Source organism: Candoia aspera, chromosome 8 (assembly GCF_035149785.1).
Source record: "Candoia aspera isolate rCanAsp1 chromosome 8, rCanAsp1.hap2, whole genome shotgun sequence".
Classification (NCBI taxonomy): domain Eukaryota; kingdom Metazoa; phylum Chordata; class Lepidosauria; order Squamata; family Boidae; genus Candoia; species Candoia aspera.
The window spans coordinates 33071656-33088688 of NC_086160.1; the positions used below are offsets into that span (position 1 = coordinate 33071656).

Here is a 17033-nt window from a genome sequence, read left to right on the forward strand (position 1 = left end):
CTGGCTAAACAAATGAACATCCTGGGTCAACTGGAAATAGCTATGGAACTGCCTGGATCTGCCTAGATAGACACATATAATCTATCTTCTCCTGGAATTAAAAGTCATTCAGCAGACAGAAGAGCAGACTCTTGGCTTCTGCCACACTCTTTCCAGTTTACTTCAATAAGCACAGCAAATGGCTGCCAAATACAATCGTATGTATAGTTCTGGGCCATCCTCTATGTTAACATTTTGCTGAAAGTTTTTCTAGCCTGATATTACCATGAAATCTAATGATAAGAGCGAGGACTCTCCAAGGCACCACATTTTAACATTGTTCTTGAACAAACTAGGTCCCCATCTTTATGATGGAGAAGTTTTCCTGATTGATTTTTATAATAAGCAAGGTTTCACTTTTGCCCATTAATATAAGCTTCAAAGTTTTTTAATGTCATAAACTATTCTTATATTTGCATATTTATCTATGAAAAGATATCAAACTTTTATCCATATTTATTTAATCTATGCCTCAATCACGTGCCTCAATCATAGAAGATCCTCAGCAGCTCAAAATAGTAAACAAAATGCAATAAACAAACAAACAAACAAAAAATCTAAAAATATATTAAAACAGCCCAAAACAATACATAGTGTCAGACTATGAAAGTCCTTTGGAAAAACTCTGTTTTCAGCTTCTTCCAGAAGACTGATAATATTGGAGACAAGCAATGCTCCAAGGGAGGCCATTTCAGAGGGCTGGCCCCATCATGGAAAAACAACACTTCGGGACTTTGGAAACACAGAGACATTCCAAGGCCATCACAACATTTCTTCTGTCTATAGCCCTTAATTATGGAGTGAGCCATCAAAGATGCAAATATAAAGAATTCTTATTCCATATTGCCATTTATTTGCCCTGTGATAAATATCATTCAGTGAAATCTTGCAAATTTATCAGAGCTTGGAGAGAGATGATAAATAATCTTGAGTCATATAGAAGTTAAATTACAAATGTTTACAATGCAATAATGGACTTTTAAGAAGGTATTGAAAAAATAATGGTAGTATTTTAACAGAGGGCAAACCCTGGACAAGTCATATAGTATATAAACAAAATAAAGCTTATATTACAGGTTTAGCATTTCTGACTTAATGTAAGGACATTAGGGTATCCTTAATATTTCAATTATTTTTCCATATAGTTTTTCCTCTTCACAGATCTCAGCACTACTATAAGTGTGTGGTGTTTTTCAGCAATTATTTAAGCATAAAGTTAGAAAAAGATTCTTAGCATTATGTAAAAAATAAATGTTGTTTATCCTGGGTGATTCTGATTTGCTGTTTTCATCATCTGAGGAATCTTAGGAATTGATGACTGCCATGACAATCTTGACAACATCACTTGCCAAACATTAAGTCTGGGTTTTACCTCAGAGCAAATGAAATGTAATCTGGTTCGTGGTGAATTTCTGTCAGTACCTTGCTGTGGACAGATCACTTGCTTGTGACCATGGCGTTAACTGGAGCCACCAACTTCTGGAAGGAGGCTAGGCTGATTAGGATGGCTGACCTCATGTTCTTGATGGAGGGTTTCTGTCAGGTTCCAGGCCAAGAACCACGCTGAGCTGATATCTCCAACTCTAGTTCTTTATTGTTCTCACCATATAGACAGAATCTTGCCAGACTAAGGCTACTCAACTAACCTAAGGGGAAATAACCTAGAAGAGCTCTAGGGCGGAGCTACCTTGAACCTCTTAACCTTCCCAGTAACAGTGTCTGGGCTGCAAAGCCTCTTATCTGTCTGGAATGTGTTCTCTCCCTGGGAACCAGTGGCAGTGCCAGAATCCACCACAGTTTCCAAACGTGAGCTTCCCAACCATCTGCAGGGTAGTTCTGTTGGATGCTTGGTTAACCTCTGGAAGATAGAAATGACTCAGGTGCTAGACAGCATTCACTTGAATAGCCTCTTCTCATCCACCTGGTACAAGAGGATTTTTATTCTGTTTGTGAAATGAAACAGATGAAGAGATGCCTGGAGTGATGAGGCTTGAAAATGAAGAAAGATTATGACCAGACATAGCTACAAGCTGAAATTCAAGCCTTTTCTGGGGGAATAAAAACAGCAAACTGGGATTAATTACAGTTTCTGATATCATTGTATCTGTGGAATGCTAGACAGTTGCACCATTTGATCTGGGTCATATCAGGAAAGGACTGTCTGGAAAATCTACGAAGTGTAGCAGGTGATCATATAGCTATCATTTCTTTGATAAAATCGCTCATATTCAGTCTGAGCTGGAAGCTGGATTGACAGGATTTCCTGAGATGACAAAGGAAACCTCTGTCCTATTCAAGATTGAGTGCCAAATCCATTGACAGGTAACACCAGGTCTGTGGAGTGTAAATTAGGCAAAGAAACAACTGAAGCTTGCAGTTTTAAATACAGCCAAGAAGAGCAAGTGCCTTGCAGTTTGATAGTCTGGGGCCAAAGATGTCCATGATATGCAGGTCAAAGTTCCATTTTCAAGGTAAGAAATCAGAGAAATTAGAAATGAAAGAGAAACACATGTGGAGAATTGTTTCCAATGAGAAGACAGAACATAGGAGATATTCTTAAATAGCTGGAGTGTGATGCCTTTCCTAATTAGACGAGTTGGCACTCTTTCTTGTCAAGGAGACATGCTGATCTCCATTGCTTAGTCCTTTTTAGTTGATGGTGCATTTTAGGCCTTGGAACTCTCCCAAGTTAAGGATCTGATGCTTTATTCCCTGAATTGGTAGTTAACTGTGTGGGATTTGAGACATTATTTTCAGGTGTCTAACAGTTTATTGACTTCCCAACTGTGAGTCTATCAGGTTTTCCTCTTCAGCTTCAGAATCAAAAGTCCATGACAAGAATGGCAATGATAACTATGGTTTTGTTTTGCCTTTTTGAACCTGTGTATTTTAATGAAACAGAGTCTTTTTTGATGGCAGATTTTACCTCTGTCTTGCAATTGGTGTACATGATCCCTTTCCTTCTTGGGTAGTAAAGAGAATAAGGATTTGGACACAGGCTGTAGTCAGTGCCTCCTTGTGGCCTGCCTTGGATCCAAAAATGTTGGACAACTATTCCACCAAAGGAACAATTGCTAGTCAGATTTATATCATCAAAGATCTCCTGAAGTATTTTTCAAAATTCACTCCCATTAAAATACACAGTTTAGTTTACAGAATGGCCTTAATCCTATTGGTTTCAGTGAGGCTTATTCCTTAGTCAGTAACCCACAGGAGTGCAGTCTGATGTAGATTATTTTTTTCTTTAACACACTTTAATCATGTAGCAGTTGCTAGAAACAAATATTAAAAAGCAAAAGGTGGATAAATTATTTCAGTGCATACCTATGAATTGAGATACAATCTGCTTTAGGGTTTTTAATCTTGAACAAAGAATATAGTTGATCCAGGTAAATTAAACTGAAGCATCATTGTGTGCATGCTCTAGTTGCAGTGTGTGAAGCTATCTGAAGTGTAGCTGTAATGTTTCTTTTGTATATAGTTGTGGCTTTTGTTGCAGCTCTGTTATAAATTAAATACCCTCCTAAATTTTGACACCTATTAAAATTTCCAGCTTTGAACTTTTGTGTACATAGCTATGATAAAATCATTTCTTTACTTTTTGCTTAAATAGAAATCAAAGCCCAAGGGAGCAGCAGAGTAATTGGATAAGTCCACTGAGGAGAACTGTACTTCTAAATTGCATGGTGGAACATGAATATAGCAGTTAGAGATGCAGAACTTCAAATAAATGCATTCAGGGAGAATGTGCTGTACAGTGGTTTATGAAGCACTGTAAATACCTATTCATTTATTGTACTTTCAAAGGCAATTTCAGCAGTTAAAAAGTCTCTGCCCTGATACAACTGCTTATGTCTCTGGAGGTGGTACCCTGTTTTTGCAGCTCTACTTATGAATTATGGTACATTGTTTAGCAGTGACAGCTGACTTTACATCACAGAACAAAAGCCACATGTAACTGTATTGTCAGATGTAGCATGTCATCAATGAAATAAGTATAGTGATCATATCAGGACAAATGATCAGAAAAGATAGGCAGACAATAGGTGATGAAGAATGTCATCTAGAACATTTCTGTCATATAGAAAGGTGATTTATTTTTGATTTGTTTTATTGCCTCAGATGAAAGAATGGGCATCATTCACAAAAACTAAATGAATTTTTGCAAGTGACTTAGATTGATTCAGGGATATGAAGTGAAAATATATTCCTTGTTGAAATTAGGCTTGGGTTTCAAGTGCTGATAAATATTTAATTATTTCAAGTTATTGAGGCTTTAACAAATCTATTTGATTGGAGAAGATATGCCTTATTTCTTTTATTTAGGCTGCAGTCTGTTTACATTATTTCATGTAGCTGAATGAAACAGAGCCTACCCCCTTTCTGCATAATCCCATCCCTTTTTATTCTTTTTAATTTTGCTTTATTTCTACAACCATGATTTAAATTCTGTTCATAGCTATCATAAAGTATGGCATGTGCTCCGCTCCTATGCAGGGCTATTTGCATATAAATTCCACTGAGGGCTCACCCATAAATCCTGCTGGCCACTTTCTGATTCTGGAGGTCATGAATGCAAGACATTTTTCTCAGGCTGTCCCCAGCTTGCTTCTCATCAAGTAGCAGTTTCTACTGCTGCTAGCACAAGTGATGCAATGTGTTCTGTCTGCTATGCTTCCTTTTGTTGTAGTCTGTGCTTCCACTCCAGTTGGCTAGCGTGTTTGTGACTGACAAGCTCCTATCTTTTTCAGTTACTGGTTGCTGCTTTCAATGGACATTTTGTCCTGGGTTGCTTTACCAATATGGTGGCTGTGATTTGGGGGGCTCGGCCTGGCCTGGCCTGACATTGATCCAGTAGTGAACGGGTGAAACAGTGTGCCTTTATTTTTCCTGTGAACCAGGGAAACAGTGGAGTTTTTTTTTTTTCTTTTCTTTTAAAATTGGTTTTATTGTAATGACCTAAAAGCAGGAGGAGCAGGAAGCCAGGGTGACTGATAGCCAGGAAAAGAAGGCTGCAAAAAGAAGAAAGGGAGATGGAGGATCTGGTGTCTGTGTGTGTCTGTGTGTGAATGTTTGTGATGGATAACTAGAGGAAGAAAGAAAGCAAACCTCTACCCATGTATATCTGGGTAGCTCACCCTTCACATCTACTAAGCATTATATATATATATATATTTATTTATTTATATATATACACACACACACACACACACACACATGCATACACACACACACACATACATGCATACGTGTGTGTGTGTGTGTGTTTCTCATTACTGTAACTCTACATATTTCTGCAGCACTCTGTAGCATTTTTTTCAATCAGTTCCAAGCAGCTTCCACATCATATTCTTACATCCATTTTCTACTCATTCTCTTAGGATATTAATCTAATAGTTCTTCATAGAGGACTATTGCTTTCTCTTCCTGCAGTCACATGATTTTTGTTCTATTTTTGTTCACTTCCCTTTTCATTCATACCCATTTTTCCCAAGATTGGACCAAAAATAGTCTATTCCACATTCAGAGCCTCTCATCACCCATGTATCCTCCTTGAGTTTTTATCATAAATGATTGTATCAGTCACTCTTCAGAGTTATGTTTATACATTTCTCATATCTTTGAATAAATAGACATGCTTAAACCATGCATTCAAAACATTTTTATAAACAGATAGATACTAGTTACCAATCTCATTTATTAATGGGTCTTTGAATAAGCTGCCACTTTTTCTGTGCTATTGCATTCCATTCTCACACATCCATTCATGTCACCTAATAGATGTTCCAAATCACAATCTTCCATCTTTCACTGTTTTCCCAGATAAACTTATAGATACTGTATGTAACTCTACCTTCTCCCCTCCCCCAGGCATAACTCTGGTGAATTAAGACTTTCACATACTGTAATATTGTTTCATAAGATAGAGATGATGCAGACAGGGTTATTAGCCTTTGTAATACATGTATCCTGCTAACAGTAAAAAAATGTTGGGGCATATTTTATCCAGTATACCACAAGTGCAAGTAAAACCCAGGTTTACCCAAGCATATTTAATGCTATTCTAGGAAAGTTAACAACTTTAACTTTTCTAGAATAGCATTACTTTGCTAAACTACATTACTTTGCTAATCACAACACTGTTGCCTATATTTTATCACATTCTATCTGACACCCACTCAGAATGCAATGCATTTGGTATTGTATGTTCACTTATTCCAATGTGTGTGTGTGTGTGTGTGTGTGTGTGTGTGTGTGTGTTTCGGTCAGTCAATCATGCCAGAAACTACACTCCCCAAAATCATGTAGCCATGAAACTATAAGTATAGATAAAGAAATGACTGATTAAAATTGACTGCTTTTAAAATAGACCACCACATTTATAAAATTAACTGATTCACATCTTCATAAACCGTGCATACTGTCTCTTATACACAGAAAAAAACACAGATAAATACAGGCAGACATATACATCTCCCTCTCTACTTCCAGCAGAAACCAAAATTGTACTGAGAAGGGAAGAAAAGAAAAGTGGGGTGTAGGGGAATAACTGAATTGTGAGATGGGGAGAGAAGAATAACTTCTCTCTCCTGTTCTCTCTTGGTCCCTTTCTCTTGCTCTCACTAAACTTTCCATTTTGTTTAAAAAAGTTTCTGACACTGTTGGCAATTATAGATCTAGTTTTGTCCTTTTCTTAAACAAAGCAAAAGCTGTTTTCGGATTCTGTGCATTTATGCAGATAGTTTTCTATGCAATTTTGTGTTATTTTAATGCCTGTTCTTCTTGTTTTATTTTTAAGTCCAGGAAAGACAACAACAATTGGCTGGTTTTACTTCCATAGAAATGTGTGCTATTCCCTCCTCAGTAAGGGATCAAGGATCAAACAATTAAATTTTTTCTTCCCCCAGAATTACTTTTATCCAAATTATTCTTTTAAAACTATTCATTATCTATTTATATTGCCACCATACCTTTTATAATCTTTCTCCACAGAGTCTGAAACATCTTTTTAATTTGCTTCAGATACAACTCTGTGAGACACCACAGATTTATGGCCATGGTTGAAGCAGAAGTACCCTGGTGCCAATTTCTCAAATCATCCCTTGAACAAGAACCATTATCAGTGCAAAACAATGATTCTAAATTCCATTCCGACCTCATACTCCAGAAGGATTATACAGATATCCAGCAAAAGTAATAGTGATTCATTCTCCCTATTAAAATACTGACAGAGATTACCACTGAAGTAACTACAGCAAATTTTCCCGCATCCCATAATCAGGCCTGAAGCCATAGGTAAATGGAACTAAATAATAAACATTATTCCCAAACTGATTGATCCGAAATGTCATCAGATCTTCTAAAGTCTAGCTTGATATAGTGGAATTCACAGATAAATTTTAAGTATCACATCCACTGCTTTTAGGCATGATGTAATTCATCTTGACATAAAAAATATCTTACTAGTCATATTTATTGATTCAGTCCTCAGTCATTTTTATAAACTAAGAAGTGTAAGGGGCTAGCACATAAATGTCTTACCTTTACAATAACCTTTCTCACATTTGCAGGTTTTATCCTTTATAACTGGACAAGCAAGAGACTTAGGTCACCTGGACCCTTTCAAATTATGGTATCCAAGTTAGCATGGATATGGGTATTTTTATTTTTTCCCAGTCATCAAGCAGACATCCAGGAGAAATATATTCAGCCTAGGTGAACTCTCTCTAAGGTCTTTCTCCAATAAAAGACAGTTTGAGAGCTCTGCCTGCTTTGCTGTTTAATTCTAAATATATCCAAATGCAAACTTTCAAGTAGCTGTTCTGACAAGAATACATGGTTTATTAAGCATAGCAACAATCGGAAATAAGATAAGGAATTAAAATTATACTAAGAAAAATTATAATGTATTTTCAAAGATACAGAAGCAGTTTATGCATGAATGTGACCAGGACCAACATTTATAAAAATGTTTCCAAACCACCATGCAATCTTTAGCTGCTGCCAGAGGTCACTCACACAAATGTTTTGCCCACATTTAGTTAACAGTCAGGAAGAATGCATGTAAAATCAACAGCACCAGGCTTTGCAAGACTGACACACAATGAATTTGTTAGCTAGATTAATCCATTCTTAATTTGCAAGCTTTGATAGGATTGTAGCTCAAATAGACATGATATCTGGCATACTTTTCAGTGAATGGTGTTTAACATTTTTCTAAATTAATCTGCTCACTGATCTATATGCCTCTGCTGCTAGTAAAACACATTCCAGTTGCTTTAAACATTATTGATGATCACCTTTCACTCAACTGATTTTTCTTTCTTCAAGTTCCCCAGCATATGTAAATGTTATCAGTTCCCTGTGCATTCTTTCTCAGTTGTCATTTTTGCACTGAGTTAAAATCCATCTAAAAACCATAGTACTCATTTTTTTCATTTTTGCATTTTGAACAGGCTTCATTCACAGGCAGAGTTTTACTTCAATGACAGCATGCCATTCATATTCAAATGCTCCCTGTTAACTAACTTCTCATATGCATACTCTGGTAAAAGGATGGAGGGAAAAACCAAGCCCATTGCACGGTTTTGATATCTTGATTTCTCTGAATGACATATTTTAAAACATTTGCTATTCAGTTCAAATGTATTCATCTGGTATACTTTTTGAGTTTATACTGGTGTGACACTGCTAATGTTTTATATAGATTGAACCCAAAACCCAAAGAGAAAATTTTATTTATTTATTTATTTATTTATTTATTTATTTATTCATTCATTCATTCATTCGTTCATTCAATTTATATAGCTGCCCATCTCAAACCAGTGACTCTGGGTGGCTAACAATAATAAAAACAATAAAAACAATACCCCAAAATTAAATAAAATATAAATACAGCTGAGAGATCTTAAAATCCATTGGTGTTAACACAACCATGAAATGGGGCCCTTCACACACTCAGGGCCCCAGGCCCGGGCACAAAGTCAGGTCTTCAAGGGTCGGGGCCATCCTAATCTCAGGAGGGAGATGTTCCAGAGGGCAGGCAACACAACAGAAAAGGCCCATGTCCTGGTTCCCACCAGCCAACATTCCTTGGTTGACAGGACCCAGAGCATGCCCATCCTGCCAGTCTGGATTGGACAGGTAGATACAACTGGGAAAAGACAGTCCCTAAGGTAACCCAGTCCCAAGCCATGAAGGGCTTTAAAGGTGATGATGTGCTGTTCATATGTTATTATGTGTAAAGACCTATGTTTGTGCCTTAATAATATTGGTTTGAGTACTATTAACCAACAAATGGCTGGACATGCACTTTTTGACTGCATCGACCAGTTCTTTGTGGGAGACCTAAATTCAACTTACATGACAAATTGTTTCTCAAAACTGATAATATTAAAAATGTTTGCAGTTTCCAGTTTACTCTCAGGATCTGTGCAATAATTCCTAAAGTAGTTCCTTTATTCATCCATCTCGCTTTCATTCCATTTGGATTTAAACAGATACGATTTGAGGTGTTAGTATGATTTACTGAAATATTACATAAATTGAATTATCACTATTTAACTCTTTCTTTCAAATATTATATAACCATATGGGCTTGTTCAAAGCATCATATGTTGCAAATCAGCTTCCATATATTGACAGTAGTTACATATAATATTGTTAGAGTCACAGTTGCAGTGGAATAGTTCTAAGATAAAACTTTGCTTTTCTAAAATGCTATAGTTTCCAACTTCTAAAATACTAGAAGTGAATGGACTGCAGAAGAAGGAAGTGTACTTCCAATGTCAAAGTAAAACAACTTTTTCTTGGCAAACTATTTTTGGTGATGTATTACAAGAAAGACTTTACAGTACTGGAAAACACCTCAAAATAATATATATATATATAAATATAATGCTGCATGTTATGTTTAAGATCAATGTGTTAAATATCACATTCAGATAAGAATGTACTTATTTTTACTTTAAAAAGTTAGCAAACAATTTTTTAAAGGAAATCATATCCTGATTTAAATATAGCGAAGTATTTTTTTCCCCAGAAATTTACTGGCCTTATTGATCATTAATTACTCACCCATGATCTCGATACAGATAGTTATTTACTGCAGTTTCCTTTTCATAATGGTATCATTGTGCTTGCGTATAGCCAAATGTCTCTGAATTTAAATTAATTTACTTGTGCAGTACCAATTTATATAACAGACAGGGAGTAAAAAACTGAAAAGAGAGCTCCAGTTCAGAAATGCACATGAGAAGTCAGTCAATCTACATATACAAATAAATATATACATATACATATACCCCAAAAAAATCCAATATAGTCTATTTTCCTCACAAAACACATAACACATTTTTTCCCCACATATCATCATGAAATACTGCCTGATAACTCATAAATGTCAGCTGTGGCATTATTTCCTACATACGGTTTTGCTCACATCTCAACAGGCTGCATCTCAGCTTCCTATCTGATTCCTTCTTCTCCTCAAAGTAGTTGTTCAGCTTACCAAGCTCAACTGTCACAAGTTATAGAGTACCGCAGTCATAGTTTGATAATACTCTATGTGTTATGCTTAGTCAGTTTTAACTACTATATTTCATTTCTAAAAAAATGTTCATAATTTATGCCATATTACCCTTTCTTCCTGTGTAAGCAAGTTATAAAAAAGTAAGTAGATAAGCCCTGTTACATTTTTAGTGTAGGTTTAGAGAAATATTCTTTTGGCTTTTTTTTGTTCTTTAACATAGTACCATTAAATATATAATAGACAAGTTACTCTAAATTGTATGAGGGTGGCTTCCCACATTACAATTTTGCATTACTACATAATTTGCATACAAGTTGAAAAAACAAAAAAAACCGGAAGGCTAATTTGGAATTACATTGTATGCCAAATGAGGTCAAATCTTCAAAGTTTGTGGCTATTGAATCACTTGTACCTACAAAGCATGTTCCATGGATGAACTGTTAGTAGTTATGTGGGACACATGTTTTCAATCACCCTTTGATTTCTTTGCTGTGATATATTACAAAAGTGTCTGAAAGTGTCTGTCTTCTTTCCTTCACTCTATACATGAAACTTGCATTCCATATGCCTGAAGACCACTTCAAATCACCTTGTTTCTGTCACATTTATTATCTTTATCTCTTGAGTAATATGTAGAAGTTGACAAAGTTTCTAATGCTGCTTCATATCCTCAATTCCCTGCTTTTTGGTGTGCCCATTGGCAATATTATCCTGCTTCTTATTTATCCTTATAACTGTACTATCTTGTTAATAATGTCTGTTTTTTAAATGTGTCTCTGTCCATCATATCTTTAAATGAATTTGCTTGAAAATGCTTTTTTTCTCAGAACTTTTTATTCTTACCATTTTGTTCATCTGCCTTTACCTATAGGAAACCAAAAAGTTATGTAATTACTTTTATTCTGTATCTTCCTTTTATCCCCAGTAGAAACAACTAACGATCTTGTAACCTTAATGACTAACACAAATTCATAATGGTATAAAGTTTTGTTGACTGGGTACTGTTTAATGAGAAATCAACATCAATTGCAGGGGAATTACTGCATAATGTTGACTTTATGTTATTTGTAACTTGCTTAGGGATACCTTCTTGACCATTATGCAAACCAGAATGCAAGACCAGATAGGCCATTGGGCAGATCAAGGTTCCTTTATGCTTTTAAATATATCTGATGAAATGGACTTTAATCCATCAAATCCTGTGCATACAAACTTTGTCTTCAAGGTATGATGGGATATGTGGTTTTATTTCATTTTTATTTAATTCATTTCATCAGTAACATTGAATATTAGGAATATGCTCTTACTAGGTGTAAAGCCTGTACATGGTGTAGAATGGGGCAACTTAGGATGGTTTTTAACTTGCTTGAGACAGAGTATCTAACAAGCCTGCTCCTGATTCCAAAGCCTTCATGGAATTTCCTTTCCATATGAAGTCCTTGAGTTCAGCATGTTGTGTGGTGCCACATACCAACCTTCTTCTACCTAGCATTTTTCCCCAGGTACAGGGTCTGCTTCTACAGATGCAGGGTACACTTCTGCAGGTGCCATATACCAATACAGGGGAAAAAATAAAGAACTTTTGGCATTTGTTTAAGAAGACAACTTGATATACAGCAGTAGAAAGAGAGGGAATGGAAATAGAAGCATTTGATTCAAAGATGAACAAGTCAGTCACCACATCAGAGAGACATGTTTGGTTTTCCTAGTGGAAACCTTTGGGTATGGTTGATGAAATTTGATTTGAAAATAAAGGTAGATGCATATATTTAATATTACTATAGTCGTACCTCATTATATGGGTCTATCATTCCTTTAAAGTTCATCCCTTCCTGATTAAAAAAAAAATATGGGCACCATTAGCATTTATGTTTTCCCATGATAGATATTAAGGAGAAGGACACCTGTCCTTTCCAACTTATTCTGAGGAATTGAAATTAGGTCAGGATGACCTATAGAATCCATACCAACACAAGAAAGTTAGCTACATCTGGAGTTAAAGATCTGGCCATGATGTTGGTTGGGTGGCCTTTCACAGTTCTATTGTGTATTATTTCTTGCGGGCCATATGTGCTAATCAAATTACTTAACACACTGAATGCTGTTTCTAAGACTTTCAAATTTCAGACTTGACTTATATACCAAATTGTCTTTTTTTTTTTTTTTTGGTTCTTTTTAAGCCTATAACCATTTAATACGTTCTTACCAAACTATTTTCTTTATTTACCCCATGTTCCCATTGATAACCAAACTTCTGTTTTCTCACTAGCTTTTTACAAGACAGTAATTTTCACAAAGCTTTATAAGAATTTTATCTTAAAGTAAGTTAAGTATGGATCAGCAAATCAATGTACTGTATTTGCTTGACTGTTGGGGCAGAAAGCCAAATAGTCTTAGCTTTTATGTGTTACTTTTTATATAATTTGTGGGATTAGAAAGTAAATTCTTAAAACCAACTTTCCTACTATATTATTTCACTTTATAAAAGGTTGTTGCTGTAATGAGTTATATTGCTGTTAGGAATATAACTAGAATTACAAGTAATTGAAATGAGAGGTTACTAGTGACATCGTGGAATAGAATGAAATGTCTGCATTTTCTTGTACAGAGTAAGGATTAAGCTAAATGAGTTGGTTTGTCTGTATTTCAGTAACTGAAATATATATTGCATTAAATATTTTTATTCTTCTATAATAATAGCTTTGAATTAGGTAGTGTGGAATTTAGGAAGCAAAGGTAAATTGTTGAGGTACTATAATATAGATTAAAAGCATTCTAACATGACCCTTTACCATGATTTGTTTAATTTAATTAACAATCCTGTGTTAATTGAGGTTTTGATCCTGTTGGGACCCTCCCCCCCATTTTTTTAAAAGCAAAAAATGACAGTTCTTTCTCAATTCTGCCTAGTAACAGTTTGGGTTGGAGAGAAATTTGTTTATTTAATATTTTAATATAAATTCATCTAATTTTACAGTTCTGGCTGGGCCTCAATAGATAGAAAAAGGTTTACACTGCAGTCAGTTTTTATTTAGTTGTTTGTTTGTTTTGTACATTAATAGGCTTGGTAACACTCAAGTGGTGACTGTTTGTTTGTTTGACATTGTTTTGACTCCTGGCATCTACCTGGATAAGTCTACCTGGATAAGCACTTTTCTTGGCAAATGTTTAGAAGTGGTTTGCAATTGCCTTCTTCCTGGGGCTCAGAGAGAGTGACTGGCTGAGTTCACCCAGCTGGCTTAGTGCTTAAGATGGGATTGAACTTGCAGTATTTCAGTTTCTAGCCTGGTACATTAACTTGTACACCTAGCTGCCTCTCCAAATAGTGGTTTACAGAAATACAAATGTTCAAAACTCAACAGACATCAGCATAAGTTTAACTCTACAATATTTAAGTAAAAAGTAAGCCTATGCATTTTGCTCCCTCTTAAACTGTGATAAGGAAGGCATAAGCCTCAACTCCAATGGTAATTTACTCCATGATATGCCTCATCACAGAAAGAAGCAGAATTGACTACCAATATTAAATTTACCCATGGTGAGACTTGCATAAAATGCTTCACTGATGTCAGCTCTTTGGGGTAGACCAGATCAAGAAACAGACTCCATAGGAAAACTAGAAATATATTTTATTGAGATAGGCTATAATAACAGAAACTTGCAAGACTGGTTGTGCTTTACCTCACTCTTGTATCCTGTTGTATCCTTTTGTATCCTGATGAATCAGGGAGGAGCCTGACAAAGAGGAATCTCTCCCAAATACTATATTGACTCCAGGACTTAAGGAATAGTTCTTGCCTATTTCCCTCATGGTCATCTCCCTGATTCTCTACACCTGAGAGCACAAGGTAGATGGTACATAAGTAGGTGTACAATCTACAGTTTATTTGGACCTAAGCATTCAAGGCTTTGCTCATCAAAGTGAGCACCTCATATTGAGCTAAGAAAGCAATTGTCAACCAATGTTGCTGTTTAAAATCATGGTGATGTGGCACATCTGAGAGCTAGCATTCCCTACCCACACTGCAATGTACTAGGTCAGCTGAAATTTACAGACCCATGAAGAGTACAATAATTCAATATTAATATTACTAGCATGTGTGTTAAGGAGGCAAGGTTTCCCATTAGAGATACAACTAGTTTATTAGCCAAAGGTTATAAAAGGCCCATCTTGGTACACATATTAAATAACTTTTCAAAGTCAAAACTGAAGCCAAGAAGAACCACACACAATAGATGTGTTCCAGAACTGGAATATCTCCTGAATATCCCATGGGTAAAGTATAATGACAATGCCGGGAAAGACACAGTGCAATCATGTTTCCCATCATGACATTTAGAATTGACATTTTAGGAGAAAAACTGAATAGGAGTTGAGAAAAATCAATATGGATAGATATATCCCTCATGAGTAATGCTACTTCCTTGCCAACAAACACCTTCTCTTAGCTGCCTAACTCCACAAGGAATTTACTTTCATTTTTTAGAAAGCCATAATCGTATTTATGCATGTTCAATATGATACATGACTTTAGAAATTTATGCATTTGGTTGTACAATTATATATACATACATACATACATACATACACATACATACATACATACACACACACACACACACATACACACACACACACATATACATACACACACATACATACATATACAAACACATACATATACATACATAAACACACACACATACACATACATACACACACACACACAGACACACATACAGTATACACAGACTGTGTGTGTGTATACACACACACACACACCCATTACACTACAGGTAGAACTCACTTACTGACTGCCTCATTCAGGGCTGTTTGAAGTTATGACGGTGCTGAAAAAAATAACTTTACAACCAATGCCTGCATTTACTACCTTCACAGTATCCCTCAGTCATGCGATCACCATTAGTCAGTACACATTGTCCTACGTCTGACTTGCATTGTCTCCCCGGCACTCCCACACCCTTGCAGAGCAGAGAGATTGGAGAGGAAGGGATTACAAGAGAGGAAGTAGGCACACAATGGGGAATATACGATAAAAGGACTATGGTGGTAATGGAAGCCCAACTGTGCTGTGAGCTGGGACCCAGGAGCACACTATGCAAACAGCCTAGTATATTCCCCCAGAGGGAAAGGAAAAAAACAACAACAACTAATGACACACATATGGAGAATTGTCATTTGAATACTTTTAAAGAAAAAATTTAAAGAACTTCATTTTCCAATTCATCAAGGTTTTCATGAGGTCTGGTATATTCTTGTAGACTTGGTTATTCTTTTAGGTTTGTTCCTAGATACCAGAGTTATTCTTTGGTCCTAATTTCTTCTTCATGTCTCACTCCTCAATTCATGTCTCATGCTTTCTCATTTGTCCTTTGGCTCTGTCCTAGTATTTAGTTCTGCCTTGTAACTATGTCCCATGACCTCTGATGCCTGTCTTACTTCATCCTGCTGATCAGAAAATAGCCCTTAACAGCTACATCCTGATGCATTTTTTCAGAGTCAAAAGGGTATTCTTCTCAAGGGTAATCATAGTTAGAAGCATCACATTCCTGCTAGAGTGTTAAAACTATCATTCACATCTCAGTTCCTCTATTTTCCCATTATACCAAAAGGTTAATGGGAAAGTGGTTCAAAAGTAGGCTTTGCATGAGTTCCCGCGAAAACCCTTGAAAACTAACAAGTTGAATAGAGGGATTCATAGACAACATATGAGTAATAACTGAATAACTTGTTAGAATCAAGATTGAACAAGTATAACTTTGCTTATTCCCTGTCTTTTTGTGACTTCTGTTACTTGCAGTCATAAGATTCTTTCAGACCTTTTAGCTATTTGGGAATTGGAGTCTGATAAATATATTCTAATAATTCTAGGAGGTGTTTCTTTGTCAACTTTTGTTCAACCTGAAATAGAAAACTGATTAATTAAAAAAGTGTCAATTATCATAATAAGTTGTGACCCCAATTAAAGATATAAATGAAATGTATTTAACATGACATTAGAAAATGGGAGTGTTTTTTTTTTTTAATAAATAAATCATACTGTTTCCTTCAGGACATTTGGGATTTGCCTATTTATTTAGTGCTTCTTTCATTTCATTTTTTTTCCCTGCAGTATTGGATAAATATAGAGTGATCTGATGTCTTATGCAGACTTATTAACAAACTTGTGAGCCAGTGTTAATGTTTTAAATACATATGAAATATATTAGTCTCTATTAACAGATACAAACCAAACTACTGTAGAAACCAATACACCAAGTAAATAGATAACATTAAGGCCATTCAACTGCACAGTAAGGTGCAGTATTGCACCACTAAATTAGGCAATACAACTATTCATGTCCTAATCTAAAAATCAGTGTTAAACATTTATATTTAGCACCCTTGAATTTTAATTGGTATATTAAGAATTTGCTTTGGATTTTGCATTTATATTATAAC

General features: G+C 35.6%; 1 protein-coding gene across 1 annotated transcript in view; it reads left to right on the forward strand.

The window, feature by feature from the left end:
* The window catches only part of FSTL5 (follistatin like 5), a 392971-nt gene that overhangs the window by 286689 nt on the left and 89249 nt on the right, over positions 1-17033 (forward strand). The window lies entirely within an intron of this gene.